The sequence below is a fragment of the Pinus tabuliformis genome, chromosome J, assembly GCF_031772625.1.
Source record: "Pinus tabuliformis cultivar Carrire ecotype Pingquan chromosome J, CPIR1, whole genome shotgun sequence".
NCBI classification, from domain to species: domain Eukaryota; kingdom Viridiplantae; phylum Streptophyta; class Pinopsida; order Pinales; family Pinaceae; genus Pinus; species Pinus tabuliformis.
This window is the reverse complement of record NC_142295.1, coordinates 810,893,835-810,917,025: the sequence shown is the minus strand read 5'-3', so window position 1 is coordinate 810,917,025 and position 23,191 is coordinate 810,893,835. Positions and strand designations below refer to the sequence as shown.

Genomic DNA, 23,191 nt, shown 5'->3' with positions numbered 1-23,191 from the left:
CGATGCGGATGACACTAACCCTTTCTAAAGGTGACAGACTTTAGCAACAACTGAATGACAAAGTTTTCATGTTCATCTTTATGAAAGCACAGAGAGAATAGAAAGAGGATCAACCAACCTGGTGTCTTGCGCTTAGTCGATCCTTGTCCTTCTCGCTTTGTATCCCGTTCCCAGCTCTTTACTCTCCAAGCCGATCCAGCTACACACAGAATCTGCACAACAAAAGGGAGCAAACTACGAGATACAAGCAATCATAATTGAAGCATGGATTAGGTTACATCAAATATACATGTAAACACAAAAGCATCTATGTAAAACAAGTATATAGAAGAACATGCAAACTTTATTGATAGAAAGTAACAGGGTTCCAGAGGAAGTTACAACCAATGATGTTGGCCCCAATCCAGCAGCACCTCCTCGGCAGCAAGAACTCTCTTCTTCACCTCTAGTAAAACAATCACCCAATAATCCTGGCAGTATACCAACAACACCTCCTTGCTTATACAAAATTCCCGCCTCCTTAGACCTCATAGAAGAGCTCTATATATAGGAGAGAAGAGGAAAGGATGAGTCAGCTTGAGACTGACATGAAGCTGCCTTGTGTCCTCTCCATCTTCAGTTAATCTTCAGTTCCTGTGTCCACTTGGAGATCCTTGCTTACACATGGTGATCAAGTACCTCTTACTCATCACAGGGCGAATCTCATGACCCAAGTGTCAGTTTGGAAGCTTCCTGGGCAATTGACACCTTGCAGGATGACTGTGCCACTTGGCCAATCTCGCCCAGCGCAGGTAGCCTTCATTGTTTTTGACTTCCAGCGCAGGTACAGAGTGGGACAGTTGCAATACAGCGCAGAAGCTCAGTTAAGCAGCTGACATGATCCAAAATAAGCCTGTTCTGAAGTGTTTTCAGGTGGAGAACTGATTGGAAGTGTTGTTGATTGATGACCTTGTTCTTTTAGGGGTAAGAACAACATGTTTAGGGACTGAGGATCCCTGTAATTATTGACATTTCCTGCTCCTTGACGCGAGGCACAAAAATGTCTATAACAGTTGCCCCCTAAAGTATGAGGCCGTTAATCGGGTGAAATGCTTTAGCTAGAGGGTCCGAAGTTCGTTCCAGTGCTGAGGAGAGTGCCCTGTAATACAATACAATACAATACATTATCTTTCATTCATCATTATTCTCAAGATCTAGCTGAGGCGGGTATTCCCATGCTCAGCTTTCTATAAATACATTTTGGTACATATGACAGACGATCGTCTGAAGACAGACTGATAATCTTCCGCTAAAATTATCATCCTTTGAGGAGGATGATCATCTGCTGCAATGATGTACATGGCAAATGCTTTTATATTTCCTGAATATATATCGCAGCCCGGATGGATGAAACTAGATCCGGGGTCTTCAAACTCGTTCGATCTTCACTCTAAGTACAAGTCGATCCATGTGAGAATTATGCTGAAGTCGAACATGGAAAGACATCGCTTGATTACCGGTCAATAATGTAAACCGTTAACAAGCGCGAGAGGAATCACCAATAAGGACGATGACCCTCAAGGTACGGCAGTACAATTCACGTGGCGTGAATAAAGGACTTGGCGTCGAACGCCACGCAAAATCTTCTGGTCGAAGGTCATTGAGGTATACCTGTCGCCGGAAGTGAGAAACTTGCCATTGAGGCATGCAAGCTTCAAAGTACTGATGGGGGTGTTCCTAGATCGACTTCTTGGATAATGAGCTGATGTCGACAAGAAGCGATCCGTCAAAGGAGGGCCTTAATGAATCCCACATCAATGACACGGAACGGAGCTAATGATTTAGTGGAGGTGGAAACAAACTGTGACATATGATTCAGGGTGGCGATCGTGAAATGGATGAAGGATAATGTATGGTAGTGGATGGGACACGGTTGACACTTTCTGAATGACCCCTCTTGAACATATAACGACACTGATGCGATGGATCGGTAGCATTACCCCGAATGGATGGTGTGGCGAGGACCATGGTGATGAAACCGGTGAATGAGACAACCCAACCCGATGTGATACAGAGGAAAAGTGTCATGTTCAAGAGTGACTTGCTACCTCTAAACTTTGATGTTCTCCCAATTTTTCCCCAGTCATTTCTGACCAGTACCTCTTTATTTTTGTCAAGCTTGAGGAGGATAACATATGCTTGTTCTATAACCTGCCCTTCGGGCAAGCCCATCGCTAAGATTTAACGAGCCTAGCGATAGGGAAACTCGTTCTCGTCTAAAGACAAGTTTGTCGCTATTTAATTATTTTAACGAGTCTAACGACAAGGAAAACTCGGTCCTTTTCATTTTTAGAGAGTCTAAAAAGGTACAGAAAGTCAACTCCATAATTCCTTTTTCGTCAGCTAATCCCTTAAGTCCGAAAAAGTATAAAACAATACAGAAGGGATGGCTGTTCGGTATTTTTAACGAGCTGAACCAGGCAAGCGCTCGATCCTTTTGTGCAATAATCCCTCAAGTCCAAAAAGATTAAAATTTAGAGGAGGGATAGCGTTCCGGTCATTTTAACGAGCTGGAAGGCCAAAACTCGGCAAACTTTTCATATTTTACGAGTCAGTGAAAAGAGCTGAAAGAAGACTCGTCTTTTGAGGAACGAGTGATAAACAGGGATAGCTACAGATTCCAGGTACAGGTTGGAATTTCCAATCACGGCATTGTCACAAGGATGGCTAGGTGAAATCACTCTTCGCAGCTGTTTCTCAAAAGAGGTAAACACACCAATGGAAGTGAATGATCGGCCAAATGAACGGTGGAGGTGGTGGATGAAAACACGATCAAGGTTCTTATGGCTAATGAATTTACGATCTCAAAAGGTTATTTACCGGTTCATTTTTTCCATGAGCTTGAACTCTGGGGGAAACATTTGCTCACACTTTTCTATTTTTTAACGAGCATAAATTCAGGCCTAAAACTGCTCGAATTTCGCGTTTATTTTTTAACGAGCATGAACTATATGCTAAAACTGCTCGATATACCAGTCATAAGAATGCCTCCTATAAGGACCAATTTTTATAGAGCTTATGCCTTACTACAGCTATGCTCTTATTTTGGCAAATTTTACTTCTGCCCCACAGGCTTTCTTTCATGCAAGTTTGGAAACGGCTAATCTTAAAACGAGATAAATAACCGCCCCTAGCTTGCACTCCAGAAAGTTTGCATGCCCCCAGGTATAGGATAGAATTTCGAGGTTGCCCCTCCTCTCTCCTACTTCTGCTTTTCTTTGGGTGTTCACAGTTATTTGTCATCTTGCTAATCTAATGCTAACGATACTTGTCTTCTCGTTATTTTAAGGGGTCTTACGCAGTACTCAGACTTCCTGTCGGCCCACTTTTAACAAACAGCTATTGTGACAATAGAAGAACACTACTCAAAGATAAAACATTGGTATTATCGAGGGAGGCTTGCCTCTTTCTTATTATCCGAAGAGTGGTTCTATTCGCTGCCGCAAATCAATCTCTTTCTTCGGCGGTGTCTATCATTGGGATGTCCAAAGATGGTTACCCTCTGTCACAACAATACGGTCTCCTTCTTAGTTTACTGCCCCTGCTTATCCTTCAAAACATATGTTTCGATGGGCGAGGCTTGAATTTAAAGATGGTGACTACTTGTTACAATAAGGGAATTCCTACTTGGGCATTGCCCACTTTTTTAGACAAAGGTGAATGATTCCCAAACACATAACTTTAACAAAAGATCATTATTCCAGAACAACCCCACTTCCTTCGGACGGGGTACGGACTAGTCATGTTCTCCTGCGGAAATTCTTCCTTATACCCGGAGTTTCTTCTGCCCGAAGCAGACCAGGGTGCATGCCCCCTGGGTCCTAGTCTTTCTTTCCGAATTACTCGCGCTCATCGGGAAGGAGGACTGGGGGCGGAGGCGAATCTTGAGTGAACAGACCATTTAGGATTGGTATTTGACTATTTGCGATGCGAGATCCCAGAAATGAAAGCTGGTCTACGAGCTTGACCACCCTTCCTTCGTGTGGAAAACACATTACTCTAAAGAGTGAGGAGACTATCGCTCCCATGCAATAAATATAGTCGCGTCCAAGGAGTAGGTTATAATCCAAGGGTCCTTGAACTACCAACACGTTCATCCTGACGGTCTTCCCCTTCAATGTAACAGGTACATCGGGGAGGATTCCTAATGGTCGACTGGTTCCTTTATCAAAACCTGAGAGATTTCTCAACTCAGGTAAAAGCGCTGGGGAACCCAGTGCTTTCCAAGCAATAGAGGAAAGGATACTCACAGACGCCCCTTCATCAATGATAGTACCAGCCATAACCATTCTATAGATCTGGACAATGATTCTAAATGGTGTACTGGCTGGTAACCGGGGTCTGCCTAGTTGATTCCAATCAAAGGATACAACCAGGTTGCTTGGTGGTGGGACCGAATATACGGCCGGATACGACTCAGATGATGTTCCTTCCTGCGATAAAGGAATGGGCGCATTGCCCGGATGCTCGTCGGAGTCGGTGCTGATAAAGAGAACCTGGATGGTGTCATCCTTGTTCTCATCAGTGAGGGTGTCACATGAAGACGACACTTCGGTGACGATGTCATTTGAAGATGGGTCTTCAATGACGGAGTCATTGGACGATAGAACCTTTGAAGGAAGAACCGGGTCAACTGCCGTTTCGACCTTTAGACTTTCGTCTGGTCTAGATTCGGTAGGTTCATTCTCAATGATTGACACATCAGCTGACCACTTGAGTGGTTCAACTGGATTTTCAACTATCGAGGGATTAGGCGCGAGTTTTCGGTATCCAGGCGGAAGTTGCACCGGTGACACCGGGCGATCTTCCAAAACTCTCTTTGCCTCATCTAAGAATGGACATTTGTGGATGGCATGGTGACCTTCACACAATAGACAGGGTGATCTTGGTCCCCTTCTTCGTCCTTCACTCTCGCTAGTTGAGGGAATGCAATCAACTTGACAACCAGAGGTTGATGCTACCGGATTGTGCAACCTCGGGGACCAGTCCCTTAGTATCCGGGGAATACAAGGACAATCACGATGGAAATGGATCCCTTTGCAAATGACACATGGCGATTTAGGCCCGGTCGGTGCAGTGTGTGGGTTTTTGTCAGTTTTCTTCTGCTTGCCCCCAGTCGCCTTCGCCAGAGGCTCCTTCTGCTTCTTCCCTTTCTTCTTCTTTTCCTTCTTCTCCTTGGGAGGCTGACTTTTGCCGGCTCTACCCTGCGAAGATGAAGGATCAGAGGAAGTATCACAAGAGGTAGAAGGCTGGTGGGTAGTTCTAGATTGTTCTGACAGTTGATTCGACTGCTCAGGATTAGTGGCGATTTGGACAACATTAGTTGAAAAGAGCCAAACAGGAAGGCCGATTGTCAATCCTGGAAGTGACAATGTAGCCATATGGGGCGCACCAACTTCTCCCCAAGAGGAGAAGGGATTTGGACTTCCGCCAAGGTTACTTCCTTGGTTGGTGGGCTCCATACTTTTCAACTGAAAGATCAACGTGGGAATAACAGGTGATTATGTTCCGCTTTAAAATAAGTTTTATTTACGACGCTTTTAGACACAAACTTGCTTTTTCATGTTTTAAGAGTCGAGAAAAAGCTAAAGATGACTCTAGTCGCCTTCGATGTATTAACGAGCCCGAAGTGACAAATGCTCGGTTGGACCTTTTCAGTTATAGAGTTTGAAAAGGGTCAAAAGAAACTGTTCTGGAGATCTAGGCAGAGGGTGTGCCAAACCTTTCGCGAAACCACAGAATACGTTTTACGGTACGGGTGGTCGATCTTCGTGAATGCTGTGTTCACTGCATCGCGATCAGTAGGGCGGCCGACACGGTTTCCTAAGGATAAAGGATAAAAGCCTATAGGGGTCTCCCAATATACGCGACGGTACGCGGGAGCTCAAATCCGTGTTAGTGCCACCGACTCTCAGGAGGAATCACCCACCTTCGTAGAGATCGACAGTCACTATGTTTAACGACGCCGGAACACGTCTCTACCTAGACCTCTAGATGTTTGCGTTAAATTCCAAAGCGTTGTTATGTAAATTGAGTTTATTTTAATGTTGATCTTCCTTAACAGTTTGCCTTTCAGGTTCGCCACGAGATGTATATATACAACTTCCTATATGCAATCTAAGAATGAGAAGCAAAATCTTTTCAATCTTTCAACTTTGAAAACCTTAATCTACTTGAGGAAAGAGCAAGACACAACTTTTTCCACAGATCAAAGAACACACACTAAAATGCACATTTTCCTAAATCGTCAAGCATACAGTCAAATGCAAAATGCACAATGCATGTATTTCTTTTCGTTATCCTTAATGTTGATGCTTAACAAAAGGAAACTGTTGTATGATTTTTGAATCAACTTTCAAGTAAAAATAAACAAGCTTGTCCACAATCAAAAGAACACCTTATGAAAGACTTGTTTTAAATACAAGAAAAGTATAGATTCAAACCATAAAGTGAGAAGCAAACCAATCCAAAACAGCTATGAACAGCAATAACACTAACTCATAAGATCGCAATCTAAGAGGCCACAGCTACTAGGTTCGCTTTTCACAATGGGAAATTGTAACTGAAACAAGAAATACTAAAAGAACGTTTACAATTTCATCACACAACTGAGGCGGAATAATGTCAAGGAGATAAGGTCTACAGCAAATACAATAACCAGCAAGCAATCAGCCAAAAACAAGTGCAAACAGGGCCAAGACACAAAGGAAGAGCTGAGCTAGACTAAGGCCAACTGGACCAGCGCAGGCACTGGTCTGCCAGTTTCACTCTCAGCGCAGTTCCCGAAGGGAGCACCTGCGCTGTAATGCAGACTGCCTGTGGACAGCTTGCACTGACTTACGAGAGTTACGTCTGCTAAGAATTCCAGGTCATAAAAAGCTCAAAAATGTACTGTTTTGACTGAAATAAAATGCTATGGGTTAAGTACAGGCTAAGGGATGATCAAGAGGATAAAGATCTATCACAAAGAGTAAGGATTCATCTGTAGATTAGCTCTTTAAATCTTGAATTTGCTCAGCAAAGGAGCAAGAGTAGCAAAACCCTCTACTTCGCTTTTGATAGAGTCAAAAGCTTTTCGATTCGGTACTCCTTTCTTCAAGAAATGAATAGCAAAATACTACAACAACAAGATACTAGGATCTCCCCAGCGGAGTCGCCAGTTTGTTGTGGGGAAAAGTATCCGATGCGGATGACACTAACCCTTTCTAAAGGTGACAGACTTTAGCAACAACTGAATGACAAAGTTTTCATGTTCATCTTTATGAAAGCACAGAGAGAATAGAAAGAGGATCAACCAACCTGGTGTCTTGCGCTTAGTCGATCCTTGTCCTTCTCGCTTTGTATCCCGTTCCCAGCTCTTTACTCTCCAAGCCGATCCAGCTACACACAGAATCTGCACAACAAAAGGGAGCAAACTACGAGATACAAGCAATCATAATTGAAGCATGGATTAGGTTACATCAAATATACATGTAAACACAAAAGCATCTATGTAAAACAAGTATATAGAAGAACATGCAAACTTTATTGATAGAAAGTAACAGGGTTCCAGAGGAAGTTACAACCAATGATGTTGGCCCCAATCCAGCAGCACCTCCTCGGCAGCAAGAACTCTCTTCTTCACCTCTAGTAAAACAATCACCCAATAATCCTGGCAGTATACCAACAACACCTCCTTGCTTATACAAAATTCCCGCCTCCTTAGACCTCATAGAAGAGCTCTATATATAGGAGAGAAGAGGAAAGGATGAGTCAGCTTGAGACTGACATGAAGCTGCCTTGTGTCCTCTCCATCTTCAGTTAATCTTCAGTTCCTGTGTCCACTTGGAGATCCTTGCTTACACATGGTGATCAAGTACCTCTTACTCATCACAGGGCGAATCTCATGACCCAAGTGTCAGTTTGGAAGCTTCCTGGGCAATTGACACCTTGCAGGATGACTGTGCCACTTGGCCAATCTCGCCCAGCGCAGGTAGCCTTCATTGTTTTTGACTTCTAGCGCAGGTACAGAGTGGGACAGTTGCAATACAGCGCAGAAGCTCAGTTAAGCAGCTGACATGATCCAAAATAAGCCTGTTCTGAAGTGTTTTCAGGTGGAGAACTGATTGGAAGTGTTGTTGATTGATGACCTTGTTCTTTTAGGGGTAAGAACAACATGTTTAGGGACTGAGGATCCCTGTAATTATTGACATTTCCTGCTCCTTGACGCGAGGCACAAAAATGTCTATAACACTACCTTAACTCCTTCATGAGATACAATATGACCTAGATATTCCACCTCTTGTACTCCAAAGAAACATTTGGATCTTTTTGCATATAATTGTTTCTCCTCCAATAGTTGTAGCACCCTGTCAACATGTTCAACATGATCCTTCCAAGGCTTGTTGTAGATTAGTATATCATCAAAAAATACTAACAAAAATTTTCTAAGGAAGGGTTTGAAAATGGAATTCATCAAACCTTGAAATGTAGAAGGTGCATTGGTAAGGCCAAAAGGCATGACCAAAAATTCATAATGACCCACATGAGTTCTAAATGCTATTTTCAGAATGTCTTCAGTCCTCATTCTAATTTGATGATATCCTGAATGAAGATCCAACTTGGTGAAGTAAATCGATCCATGCAATTCATCCAGTAATTCATCAATGACAGGAATGGGAAACTTATCTTTAATAATGAGCTTGTTGAGCTCCCTATAATCCGGACACATGCGTCATGATCCATCCTTCTTGTGCACCAATACTACTGGAGCAGAGAAATATCTTTGACTAGGTTGAATTATACCAACCTCGAGCATTTCTGCAACCATACATTCAATTTCACTCTTTTGGGCATAGGGATATCTCCACGGCCTGATGTTCGAAGGAACACTGGAATCAGATGAATAGCATGATCATGATCACGAATAGGTGGGAGACCTTTGGAAGTCTCAAATACCTTGGAATGATTGTCCAAGACTTTTTGGAGATCTGGAGAAATAAATGATTCCGATGTGGAAACATCTAGTGAACATAATTGTGCAATTACACCTCTTTGTTCCTTTTTTAGAAGCTTTGTCATACCATTAGAGCTGATTATCTTTCTCGGTTTCCCTGCAATACCCCTTAATTCAACTTCTTTCCTTCCATAGAAAAGTTCATGAAAAGTTCTTGAAAATTAAAATCTATTGTACCCAAGGATTGTAGCCATTAGACTCCTAGTACAACATCAACACCTCCCATTGGAATGGAAAGCATTGGGCTAGTCAATACATATTCTCCCATGGATAGCTTGATATTATGGCACTTTCTAGAGCAGTTTATCATTCTTCCATTTGCAACCATCACTTGAAAATCTGGTGCTAAATATAGGAAGCAATTCAATTCTTTTGCTATCTTACAATGAATAAAATTGTGGGTACTTCTAGAATCAATCAACACTATTACCTTTTTCTTCTTGATTTGTCCTTCTATCTTGATGGTTTGAGGAGTGGTAATTCCAGCCAAAGCATTGCAAGATATGGTCAAATTCATTTATTCTTTATATAGGCTTTGTTCCTGGAGTATATCCTCTTCTTTTGACCTTTCTTGCTCCTTTTCTTCTTCCTCTTCCCAATCTATGTAGAATAATTTCTTCTCATCACACTTATGACCTTTAGTGTATTTGCTATCACAACTGTAACACAGCCCTTTGCTCTTTTTTCTTCCAATTGTTGTGGTCTCAACTTTATAGGTTGTGGAAGACTAGGGGCAACAGCACTTCCATCTTTATAGTTGTGAGTGGTATGCTTCTTGGTTGCCATAATTTTGCCTTCCATTTTTCTCGCTAACCTGAATGCCTTCTCTAATGAGTCGGGTTCCCAATGGCGAACATCATGTTGGATATTATCCTTTAAATTCCTTATGAACACATCAATCCTATGCTCCTCTAGAATATTTTTTACCCTTATGTTCAATTTTTGGAACTCCTCAATGTGCTCCATTATTGAACCCTTTTGTTTGAGACTTATCAATTGGCTAAAAAAAGTGTTGCTTTTTGTATCCTCATAATGTGCTGTCAATTCTTCCATAAAAATTTCCCAAGTGATAATTTGTTTACAAGAGCAAAGTCATTGATACCATACAAACTGATTTGGTTCCAAATATAAAGTTGCAATACGTACCTTTTGTGTGTTTTGCACATTATTGAGATCGAAAAATTGCTCCATGTTGCAGGATCCTTGCCATCAAACTTCCTCATATCGATTTTTGGAATATGGTGGGTCTTCGATCCAACATTAGAGTCTATGAAATCATGATTAACATTTCTTTTGTTCTTGTCATGAGTTTCCTTTACTACCCTTTCACCATTAGTAAGCATTTCTTGTAGAAACTTTGTCAAATCTGTCTTCAAATCTTCCATGCCTATCTTCAAATCTTATATGCCTCTCTTCAAATCTGTCTTCAAATCTATCTTCAAATCGTCCATCTTAGCTTCCACATCATTCATCTTAGCTTGTACGCATTTCTATAAACCATCCATCTTAGCTTCTACATCTTTCTTTAAAGCATCCATCTTATATTCTACTACTTTTTGTGCAAGTGACACTTTTTGCACTTGGTCTCGTAATTTTGATATATGACGTTGCATTTTTTCCTCTTCTTCATGAGTCATGCTAGAGCTTTCAGGTTGCTTACTAGGTGTTTGCATTTTCTTTCCTCGGGGAATCAATTACCAATAATAATGCTTTACTATGGCCTTCTAATTCCTTCAAACTAATTTTTCAAACCAAGCTTATGCAAAAATTTAAAAAAAACTACACACCTTTTTTCACTTTGTAGGAGCTTGATATTGAATCTAATATCTCTTTGTAATTTTGGATCATCCAGTTCTAAAATTGCGACCCGCGGTAACCCTCTATGTCCTCTTTCCAATGCCACTAGTCTGATCCAAATTGGATTCTCCAGGGAAGAGTTATGCCAAATCTCCCAAAGTGACCTGATTATAGACTAGTTCAGTAGTGCGAACTTGTACGACATGCCACGAGTCATTATTTCAACCTTTGGCTCTGAAAAATGTATACAAGAAATTACAGTCCGTCCTCTTTCTATACCTTCTTACGAAATTTCAATCCGATGCTCAAAGAGAAAGTTATGACAATTTTCCCCAAGTCACCTGTTTGGAATGTAATTCAGGAGTCTGCAAAAAGACCAAGTTCCTCAAATCATATCTCCGCAAATATAGTGCGAAAATATCTAAAATTCGGACCTGAGGTTCAATGCGATTTCATCTCAAATGGGGTTTTTTTTAGCTTCTGAAACGTCACAGAAAAAAGTTATAGTGAAAATGCCACGATGACCTATTTGGAGCAGCAAAACCCTAGAATCCAAAGCTCCGATACCAAATGTTATCCCGGCAATGGTAGGAGACACAGACCCATATTCATTTTCTTCATCATCATCATCATTATGAGGACCTTGATAATATGGGATGTCGTTAGCTGATGGAGCATTGAGCTCAAGAAAAATCTTGTAAAGATCGTGATATCGTCTTTGCAATACATCCTTGAATTCTTCCTCTCCAAGAAGGCCCCTTGCGTAGTGGAATCTGACTTCTAAGATGATAGACCTTCATTGAGTGACAACATTACAGGTATGTTGATAGTTATATATGTTGTATGTTGAAACTGAGAGTAACTCTTGCTTCAGATACTCCACTAGAACAAATTGGCCCTTCCTATACCTCAATGGTACGAGGTCATGCACACATTGTGGCCTTGAAATACCCTGAACTAATAATACCCTTTGGCAACCTACATATGATGCACATAGTCTTATAATGATTTCAAAAACAACTTGGTTCAGAACTTTAAGAGTTTCACTGAGGTATTGTGATGAGAAAGCTAGTGTATCGATATAGTAGCCCATTTCGCTGCGAGTTCAACATGGATGTTAATGCCATTGATGACTATTGAGATGAGGTTTTTCTCAAGTTTGTAAGTGGAACTTTGTCTGTTACATGACCCAAATATTTTGTTGTAGAGGTGCCAATGTGATAGCTAGAAAAAGGTCAGCATCAAAATAAGATAACGTGCAGATCAAATTATTAGATATAAATATAAAATATATCGAAAGGACTTAATTGTTAGCAACAATATCTAGTTTCATAAAAAATAATAGGGAAATTGATACTCTTCCTTGTATCTCACTCCACTCCTTATTTAGTGATGGGCACTCTTCTGTGGAATCGGCACAGTAAGGTAGCAGAACAACAAAACCAGAGGTAAGAAAGAATGGATGGTAGGTAGGGTCAATTTGGGATATAAACTTGTGGTCTAATGCCAAAGTGAAGAAATTGCCTAATGCAAGTTTCAAATTCCATGCTTGGTAGGAACAAAAACACTATTTTGGGATCCTATAACCAAATCAACTACCTTTTGGACCTTTTATCTCGAGGTTAGTAGAGATTATGTAAGCTAAGCTACCAATGGTTATTCATGCCTGGTCAATTACATTTAGGCTTGAAATTTTCTCATATCTACTATAGGTAATATATTGTAATGGATATATGGAGTCTAGATAACTTGGTGCTATTTTGGTATCATTTATAGGGAAGGAGCTTCCCATTATGCATCTACATGTAATGGTGCTATGGGTTGCAAATAGAAAAAGGGTTATTAGATGAATTTCTTGAATGTGAGTTTGCATCGTTCTTCTACAAATCTTCTAATTTTCCTCAACTATTTCTATATCTTGGTCTCTCGAGCCACTGACAAGTTGGTTTGGAGAATATATGCCAATTGTGATAACTACAACATTCCTTGGGGCTTGAATTTTCAACAATCCCACCTGTTGGATGCCAATATTGACTACAAACTGAAAAATCAATTATGATTTTAATCTCTCTAAATTTCTCTTGGTGAGGCATGTTTTCTGTGTGTTTTTCTATATCATAAGCTTTCCAGACAAACAATTTGTTTCCCTGTGGGTTCCATGGTTCTTTGAGGTGCAACCAAATTAAAGTTGGAAATTCCGAGATTTGAGTGATTTACTTAGTTTTTGTTGGTTCACTAGGTAGGTTTGGCTCATGGCAACCATAGAGTTGCATTTGTATCATAGAACCTTTTTGTGTAGAGAGAAGTCCTAATAAATTTTGGTCAGTTGTGACAAATTAAATGACTATCCTCTCACACTGAAAGGCAAAATGTATGAAAAGTGGTATTATCCTCCCTACCAATATTTGTTGTAAAGTCAATTTGGATAAATCAAACACAAGGAAATTTTTCAAAGATGAGATCCATAGAGTGGAGAAGAACCAATTGTGGGCTAGTGTTATGTAACCAGCTCAAGAAAAAGATAGAAAAGATAGATCAACGCCTTAGAATTCAGCCTCTTCGAGGGGGCAGCCTCCTTTACATTACATAAATGAACAATTCTTGGATGATTCAAATGACAAAACCTCCTTTGTATATATAGGAGTCTAAGGAGTCACAATATAACCCAGCCGACCTAACAATAATAATATAAAGCCACAAAAATAACAATAGAGGGATTCTATGGGGCACAGTAATAACAATCTGGGGACAATAGGGGCACAACAATATTAATAAGGGGTATAACTATGATAGTAATGGGGTAATCACTAGTATTATAGGGACCCAACATGCCCCTCTCCTTCAAAAAAGTGTTGTCCTCAACGCTTGAGTAGTTCTGGATACTTCTGTATTAAATTCTCATCCTCCCATGTGGAATCTTCAGCGGATAAGTTCTTCCACTTTATAAGATACTTCGAAATTGATTGATTTCGTAGCTGTCGAGTTCTTGTTTCTGTGACTGCTTCCGGTTCCAATACAATTTTTCCTTCCTCATCAAGTTCTGGCAATATAGTTTGAACTGGGAGCTTGTCGCCTATAACCTTCTTTAAACATGAAACATGGAAAACTAGGTGCAATCGAGAAGCTACAGGAAGCTCCAATTTGTATGCCATAGTACCAATATTTTGCAACACCTCTTACGGACCATAATACTTTGGTGATAATTTATTATCCTTCTTAGCTTACTTGAGGGACATTTTCTTATATGGTTGTAGTCGTAGGAATACCCAATCACCTACATCAAAACTTCTTTCGTTGCGATGTTGATCTGCCTGTTGTTTCATTCTATTCTGTGCCAACACGAGGTTATCCTTTAAGAGTTGGAGGACTTGTTGTTGATGTTCGATGTGATGTTCCACTGCCTGAACCTTAGAATTTTCTCTTAAATATGATGTGATGGATGGTGGCTAATACCCATAAAGTGCCATAAATGGGGTCATTTTTGTTGCTGTATGGAAAGAAGTGTTATACCACCATTCAGCCAGAGGCAACCATTTGACCCATTGTGTCTGTTTATCAGATACAAAGCAACGAAGATATCCTTCCAAACATTTGTTTACTATCTCAGTTTGCCCATCAGATTGAGGATGATAAGATGAGCTATGAGCTAACTGAGTACCAAGACAAGAAAATAATTCTGTCCAAAAATTTACAGTGAAAATGGGATCTCTGTCACTTACAATAATCTTTGGGTTTCCATGTAGCTTTTGAATTGTTTCCATAAATGCAGTAGAAACTGTACTGGCTTTAAATGGATGTGATAATGCACAAAAGTGTGCATACTTGGTAAGTCTGTCAACTACCACCATGATGACACTCTTTCCCTCAGACTTGGGTAAACCTGTGATAAAATCCATTGAAACCTCCTCCCAACATTGGCTTGGAATGGATAAAGGTTGTAATAGACCTGGTGTCTTAATTGTTTCAACTTTATTTTGCTGGAAAACCAAACATTCCGCCACAAACTTTTGAATATCTGATTTAAGGCCATCCCAAAAAAATTCCTTCTTAACCCTGTGGTAAGTTTTTAAAAATCCTGAGTGCCCTCCTAAGGGAGAAGTGTGCAATTCCATAAGAATCTTTTGTTTTAGCTGGGAATTCTTACAGAGGTATAAGCGATCTTTGTACCATAACGAATCATTTTGCCAGCTAAATGTATCAGACGTACTGGAATCTTGTTGTAACTTTCGAATAAGTGCCCACACTTCTTCGTCATTCTTCCATTCCTCCCTTGCTTCGTTTATCCAATCTGGTTGGATAATAGAAATGGCACACAACAATGCTTCCACATCCTCATCCTTTCTTGAGAGTGCATCTGCCACCACATTTTGCTTCCCTTTTTTGTAGATGATTTCAAAGTCATAACCCAACATCTTTGTGACCCACTTTTGTTGCTCTTCAGAGGATAATCTTTGTTCTAAAAAGTATTTAAGGCTATCATGATCCATTTTTACCTTGAAGTGTCTTCCCATTAGGTAGGGTCACCATTTCTTAAGTGCATGGAGTATTGCCAACATTTCCTTCTCATAAATAGCTTTGTGTAAAAACTTTCCCTTGATTGGACGACTTTCAAAAGCAATGGGTCTTTCATCTTGCATTAGAATAGCACCAATTCCATTTCTTGAAGCATCACATTCCACAATAAAGGTTTTTGTGAAGTCCGGTGTAGCTAAGACCGGTGCTTGGCACATTGCCTCTTTAAGATGTTCGAAGGCCTTTGTTGCTTCCGGAGTCCATGAAAATGCATCTTTCTTCAATAATGTTGTTAGAGGTGCTACTATTCTCCCATAATTCTTAACAAACTTGCGATAATACCCTGTCAACCTGAGAAATCCTCGCAGATGCTTTATGGATGTGGGGATTTTCCATTCCTTAATGGCTTTAATTTTGCTAGGGTCTACCTTAACTCCTTCATGAGATACAATATGACCCAAATATTCCACCTCTTGGACTCCAAAAAAACATTTGGATCTTTTTGCATATAATTATTTCTCCTCCAATAGTTGTAGCACACTGTCAACATGTTCAACATGATCCTTCCAAGACTTGTTGTAGATTAGTGTATCATCAAAAAATACTAACACAAATTTTCTAAGGAATGGTTTGAAAATTGAATTCATCAAACCTTGAAATGTTGAAGGTGCATTGGTAAGGCCAAAAGGCATGACCAAAAATTCATAATGACCCTCATGAGTTCTAAATGCTATTTTCGGAATGTCTTCAATCTTCATTTTGATTTGATGATATCCTGAACGAAGATCCAACTTGGTGAAGTAAATTGATCCATGCAATTCATCCAGTAATTCATCAATGACAGGAATGGGAAACTTATCTTTAATAGTGAGCTTGTTGAGCTCCCTATAATCCAGACACATGCGCCATGATCCATCCTTCTTGTGCACCAATACTACTCGAGCAGAGAAAGAAATTTGACTCGATTGAATTATACCAGCCTCTAGCATTTCTACAACCATACGTTCAATTTCACTCTTTTGGGCATAGGGATATCTATGCGGCCTGATGTTTGGAGGAACACTTCTTGGAATCAGATGAATAGCATGATCATGATCATGCATAGGTGGGAGACCTTTGGGAGTCTCAAATACCTTGGAATGATTGTCCAGGACTTTTTGGAGATCTGGAGAAATAGATGATTCTGATGTGGAAACATCTAGCGAACGTAATTGTGCAATTACACCTCCTTGCTCCTTTTTTAGAAGCTTTGTCATACCATTAGAGCTGATTATCTTTCCTGGTTTCCCTGTAATACCCCTTATTTCAACTTCCTTTCCTTCCGCAGAAATTTTTATGAAAAGTTCTTGGAAATTAAAAGCTATTGTACACAGGGATTGTAGCCATTGGACTCCTAGTACAACATCAGCACCTTCCATTGGAATGGAAAGCATTGGGCTAGTCAATACATATTCTCCCATGGATAGCTTGATATTATGGCACTTTCTAGAGCAATTTATTGTTCCTCCATTTGCAATCATCACTTGACATTCTGGTGCTAGATATAGGAAGCAATTCAATTCTTATGCTACCTTACAATGAATAAAATTGTGGGTGCTTCCTGAATCAATCAACACTATTACCTTTTTTTCTTGATTTGACCTTCTATCTTGATGGTTTGAGGAGTGGTAATTCTAGCCAATACATTACAAGATATGGTCGGATTCATTTCTTCTTTATCTAGGCTTTGTTCTTGGAGTATATCCTCTTCCCTTGACCTTTCTTGCTCCTTTTCTTCTTCCTCTTCACAATCTGTGTGAATAATTTCTTCTCAACACACTTATGACCTTTAGTGTATTTTCTATCACAACTGTAACAAAGCCCTTTTGCTCTTTTTTCTTCAAAATGTTGTGGTGTCAACCTTATAGGTTGTGGAAGACTAGGGGCAACAACACTTCCGTCCTTATAGTTGTGAGTGGTATGCTTCCTGGTTACCATAATTTTGCTTTCCATTTTTCTTGCCAACCTGAATGCCTTCTCTAATGAATCAGGTTCCCAAAGGCGAACATCATGTTGGATATTATCCTTTAAATACCCTATGAACACATCAATCCTAAGCTCCTCTAGAATATCTTTTACCCTTATGTTCAATTTTTGGAACTCCTCAATGTGCTCCATTATTGAACCCTTTTGTTTGAGACTTATCAATTGACCAAAAAAAGTGTTGCTTTTTGTATCCTCATAATGTGCTATCAATTCTTCCGTAAAAAATGCCCAAGTGATAAATTGTTTACGAGAGAAAATTAATTTATACCATACAAACTGATTTGGTTCCAAATATAAAGTTGCAATACATACCTTTTGTGTGTTTTGCACATTATTGAGATCGAAAAATTGCTCCATCTGTAATATTCATGTTGCGGGATCCTTGCCATCAAACTTCCTCATATCGATTTTTGGAATATGGTGGGTCTTCGATCCAACATTAGAGTCTATGGAATCATGATTAACATTTCTTTTGTTGTCATCATGAGTTTCCTTTACTACCCTTTCACCATTAGTGACCATTTCTTGTAGCAACTTATTCATATTTATCTTCAATTCGTCCACGTCTGTCTTAAAATCTATCTTCAAATTGTCCATCTTAGCTTCTACGCCTTTCTTTAAACCATCCATCTTAGCTTTTACATCTTTCTTTAAACCATCCATCTTAGATTCTGTTACTTTTGTGCAAGTGACAATTGTTGCACTTGGTCTCATAATTTTGATATATCATGTTGCATTTCTTCCTCTTCTTCATGGGTCATGCTAGAGCTTTCAGGTTGCCTACTAGGTGTTTGTATTTTCTTTCCTCGGGGCATAAATTACCAATAATAATGCTTTACTATGCCCTTTGAATTCCTTCAAACTAATTTTTCAAACCAATCTTATGCAAAATTTTAAAAAAACCTACACACCTTTTTTCACTTTGTAGGAGCCTGATATTGAATCTGATGTATCTTTGTAATTTTGGATCATCCAGTTTTGAAATTGCGATCTGTGGTATCCCTCTGTGTCCTTTTTCCAATACCACCAGTCTGATCCAAGTTGGATTCTCCAAGGAGGAGTTATACGAAATCTCCCACAGTGACCAGATTATAGACTAGTTTAGTAGTGCGAACTTGTACGACGTGCCACGAGTCACTGTTTCGACCTTTAGCTCTGAAAAATATATAGAAGAAACTACAGTCCGTCCTCTTTCTACACTTTCTTACGAAATTTCAATCCAATGCTCAGAGAAAAAGTTATGACGATTTTCCCCAGGTCACCTGTTTGGAATGTAATTCAGGAGTCTGCAAAAAGCCCAACTTCCTCAGATCATATCTCCACAAATATAGCGCAAAAAGCTCTGAAATTTGGACCTGAGATTTAGCGCGATGTCTTATCAAATGGGTTGTCTTTTAAACTTCTGAAATGTCACAGAAAATAAGTTATAGCGAAAATGCCACGATGACCTGTTTGGAGCAGAGAAACCCTAGAATCCAAAGCTCTGATACCAAATGTTATGTAACCAGCTCAAGAAAAAGATAGACAAGATAGATCAACACCTTAGAATTCAGCCTCTTCGAGGGGGCAACCTCCTTTACATTACATAAATGAACAATTCTTGTATGATTCAAATGAAAAAACCTCCTTTGTATATATAGGAGTCTAAGGAGTCACAATATAACCCAGCCGACCTAACAATAATAATATAAAGCCACAAAAATAACAATAGAGGGATTCTATGGGGCACAGTAATAATAATATGGAGACAATAGGGGCACAACAATATTAATAAGGGGTATAACTACAATAGTAATGGGGTAATCACTAGTATTATAAGGACCCAACAGCTAGCAACTAGTTAATAAGTTTCATTAAAGTGCATTGAAAGAGTGGTTGAGAGTGTGGACAAGCCATAACTGCTGGACAACAATATGTGTTTGGTTATGTTTTCTTCGTTCCATAAAAGGATTTTATGGTTCATTCCAATTCTTTGTTGATATAATTTGATCCAAATGATATCCTATTAGATTTCTAGAGATTCCATTTTCATAGGGAAATAAAGGAAAATCCATTGTTATTGGCACAAGTAGCCATCTATGAAATGTCTCCAATAGTTTTTCTATTTTAAATATGGAAGGCCTGGAATGTAGTCCTGGTGATGAATGGGAATTCAAGACAGTTCTAAGAGGCTTAAATATTTCTTTATAAAGAGAGATCTGAGAGTTGATTGTCTGGAGAGATTCCAAACTAGTCATTGAAACATTGTTGGATAATTAGAGTGAACCATATGGAAGCATTCATTTTTTTCCTTCATGAATTCCCTTTTGTTCCCTACCTTCCATGAACAAAGGGACATGTTGGAGACATAAGAACTGTATCCCCATTTGCATGTAATAGTCAGGAATTTCCTTGGGGAGATAGATAGATAGACAGACATGGGGGAGTGATTACGTAATGGCACAAAATCTTCAAGTCGAAGCTCTTTCTTACAATCCTGAATTACTTTTCGTTAAATGGATAAGTGGGTGAATCTAACATATTATGCCTTGTACCCCATGGAATATGATATCCAACTTCAACTCTGTCTAAGGTTGGGCAGTAAATAGGACATGAGATCTCTAATATCTAGAATAAACCGGTCACATCTCCTATTCTTCTCAAAGATAAAAGAGACTCCAATTTCATTATTTTATTTCTGTATTTTTAAATATTAAAATCAAAGGGTCATATCTGCAACCTTGGGAAGAATCCAAGAGTGAGGAAAGTGTGATTTGAATCATCGCACTTAAAATGGTGGTCAATGTAGATTTAGCCTGATCCACCTAGTTGCCATGTTTGTGGCTTGTACCAACCCTCCTCCAGTATTGTAGGTATGAAAAGCTTCGAATGGTGATTGCCAGGATCTTATTCATAACAGACTTCTAGTTTCAACATCACGCTGACAAGGTCACTTTGGTGCACATTCTCAAAAATTTCGGGAGCAAATCCAAGTACGAACCCTGTAAATATTCTCTTAAAATCACCTCCAACTCTTTTCTAGCTGTAAAGCTCATTTGTTGTCAATCCAAAGTAGAGTGACTTTTGTTGTTTAGTCTTACTAGACGTCCAAGGTATTCCTCACAAAACCACTCATAGTTCACTATGATGAAATCAAGCTCCTGAAAATAGATGATTTCTCCAGCTTTATGCAAAGAGCATGCTATGGCTCTTCACCTCTCTTCAACCTTTGTGGCATCATCATAGCGAGACTGTTTTCTCAGTGTTGGAATCTTTTTTTCACATAGTTGAGAAAACTCTTCCAATCTCATAAATGACTTGTCGGAATGCTCAGATTTCCAATTGAAAAACAAAACTCTTAAGTCATCACATACTCGGTAAATTTTGGGAACCCTTTTAAAATTCTTTTGGTTGTTTGTTGCACATGATGAGAAACCTTATTCATTGAACAAGATGACCTTACATCCACTATATATACGGTTGGGGATAATTCAACAAAGCAAGTGAAATGATCCCTAAGCCTGCAAACGCATTGGACTGCTGATAAGTATAATTCTAAACTTTCGGAAGTTTTTTCAATATGAGTGAAAACAACTGTGACATGAGTGAGAAAGGATCCTGCTCTTGTAGAATAGGAAACAATAAATCTTAGCCAATATACTATATCTTCTTCAAGTTATTGAAGCTTTTTGGGTTTTCTGTTGTTTGGTTTTACGAACAGGTTGGAAATTATGAGAAAGAAAGATGGGCTCCCAGGACCAGGGAACATCATGGAACTCATGCTGACCCATAAGGTCCCAAATTGATATTCTAGTATCATCATCTCCGAGGACCTTGATTTTGATACCCTGAGTTCTTGTGATGGGTTAAACTGGGTTCACAAGAGTTTTTATTTGGTCTACTGATGGAATCTTGGCTCGTGAAAAGCTCTACAATATGGAATTACATAGATTTGTTTTACCTGCAACCAAAATTGTAGATATTAGACATTTGAATTGGAAAAAAGAATCTTGGTTGTCAAATTTATTGTGGAATACCTAATAGCTTTCATAGAAACAATAAGTCATCTTTTTTCAGAAACTGTAAAATTTTCTTACTCTATGAATTTTCAAAAGCTTAAACTTTTCAGGTCATATTTTATTTGATTCCAAATAATGAATAATCATCCTCGTGGTCATTGCATGATATATCTATCTATCTATAGTTGTTTTTAAGTATTATATATAATATATTATCATTCTCTTCATTGAATATTTCAACAATATGTATAAGTAGATTGGGTCGTTCCCTTTACCTTTGTGTATAATGAGAAATTGATTAAGGGTGAATAGGGAAGGTCATAAATATTGCATACAAATTCTTGTGCACGGAGGAAAACTCTAGTAGTTTTGGGTACTATGATGGGAATGTCTTCTAGAAAATTATTCTTTGGCTCGACATTAGCATTTTGTCCAAGTCGTTGATGAACATAATCAGTTTTATAGTAGGCTTGAAGCGGAGTTCCATTCAGATCAATTTCTTCAAGCCAGGGATTCGCCTTCAATGTATCCATAATTGCTTCAAGTAATGCATCTCCTACAACTCCTTTACATCCCTTCAAAGACAGGGACTTCAAAGCTACATTTCTTCGAAAAGATATAAGAATTTTGACAAAATCAATTGCACCCATGTTATGGTAATCATTTATAGTGAATTTTAGTAAACTTTGGTTTGTGGAGATCATTTGCACCAATGCACTTGCACTAGAACTATCCGTTTTAGTCTGAGGTCCTCCAATGGACAAAAATTTCAAAGAAGTATTTTCTTGAGGCTGTAGTTTGAACCTACTAAGAGGACAGAGAAAATGATCAATTCCTTCTCCTCCCATTGGATTTCTTTCAAGTTGCAAGGATTACAGGGTATGGTTCGAAAACAAAGTAGTTGCAATGTAGGAAACACCCTTATCACTCATGCTAGTGTTTGACATATTTAGATGTTTTAGAGTCCTATTTTCTTGAAGGACCCTCCTGAACTCTTGAGCACATTTGGAATTGATATGATTTCCACTTATATCCATATTTTCTATAGTATTATTATGAGCTAGCTCACATGCTATTATATAAGACCCAAAAGTATCAATTCTGTAAATCCTCTGGACTTTATTGGAACAGATGAGATCCACTAAGAGATTCGAAATGAAGTGACACACGTCTAATGCCTTATGTTGACACCAATGTCAAAAATCTCATGGTTAGGTCTATCAGGTGGATTACCATATGATAAATGCTACCCTTTAAAGGCTCAAAATAATAGCTCCTACAATTGACTTCATAGTCTCTACATCCAAATAGCCATTTCCATTGCCACTAGAAGGATGTGATGAAGTTGTTTCCTCTAATTTTCCACTTACTACAAAATGTTCCATCATTTTAGGACTACAAAGTAAATCATCCAGCTTCAGTGGCACCATCCCACTATTTTCATTGCCACCAAGAAATTATGAAATAATCATAATTTTGAAATGGGAATCACCTATAAACTTCATAATATACTTTGTATCTGTATCTAGTGTTTCCAATGGAAATGATAGCCTCACCAGCTTCTTTTTCATACTCTCGGATGCAGATTCTTCCATATTGGCTATTATTTGTTTAAACAAAAACAACATCGCTTCCCATCCTTGGAGACAATCTAGTGAGAACAATCCAGTTGATCTCATTAGCTTAGCTGGTCTCAAGATGCTTTTCGTGTCCCCGGAGCTACATCCATAGAATCCTTTGGCTGGTTATGATGGAAACAAGCTTTCATTCATTTTAGGAAAAATAGATGACAGGAAATGTTCATCCTCTACTAACAGTTGCAAAT

The 23,191-nt window shown here is 39.0% G+C and overlaps 1 pseudogene; it reads right to left on the bottom strand.

Moving 5' to 3' along the window:
- Window positions 1-22,961, bottom strand: part of LOC149229179 (protein TORNADO 1-like) — a 42,292-nt pseudogene extending 19,331 nt beyond the window's left edge.
- Between the last annotated feature and the right edge of the window lie 230 nt (window positions 22,962-23,191).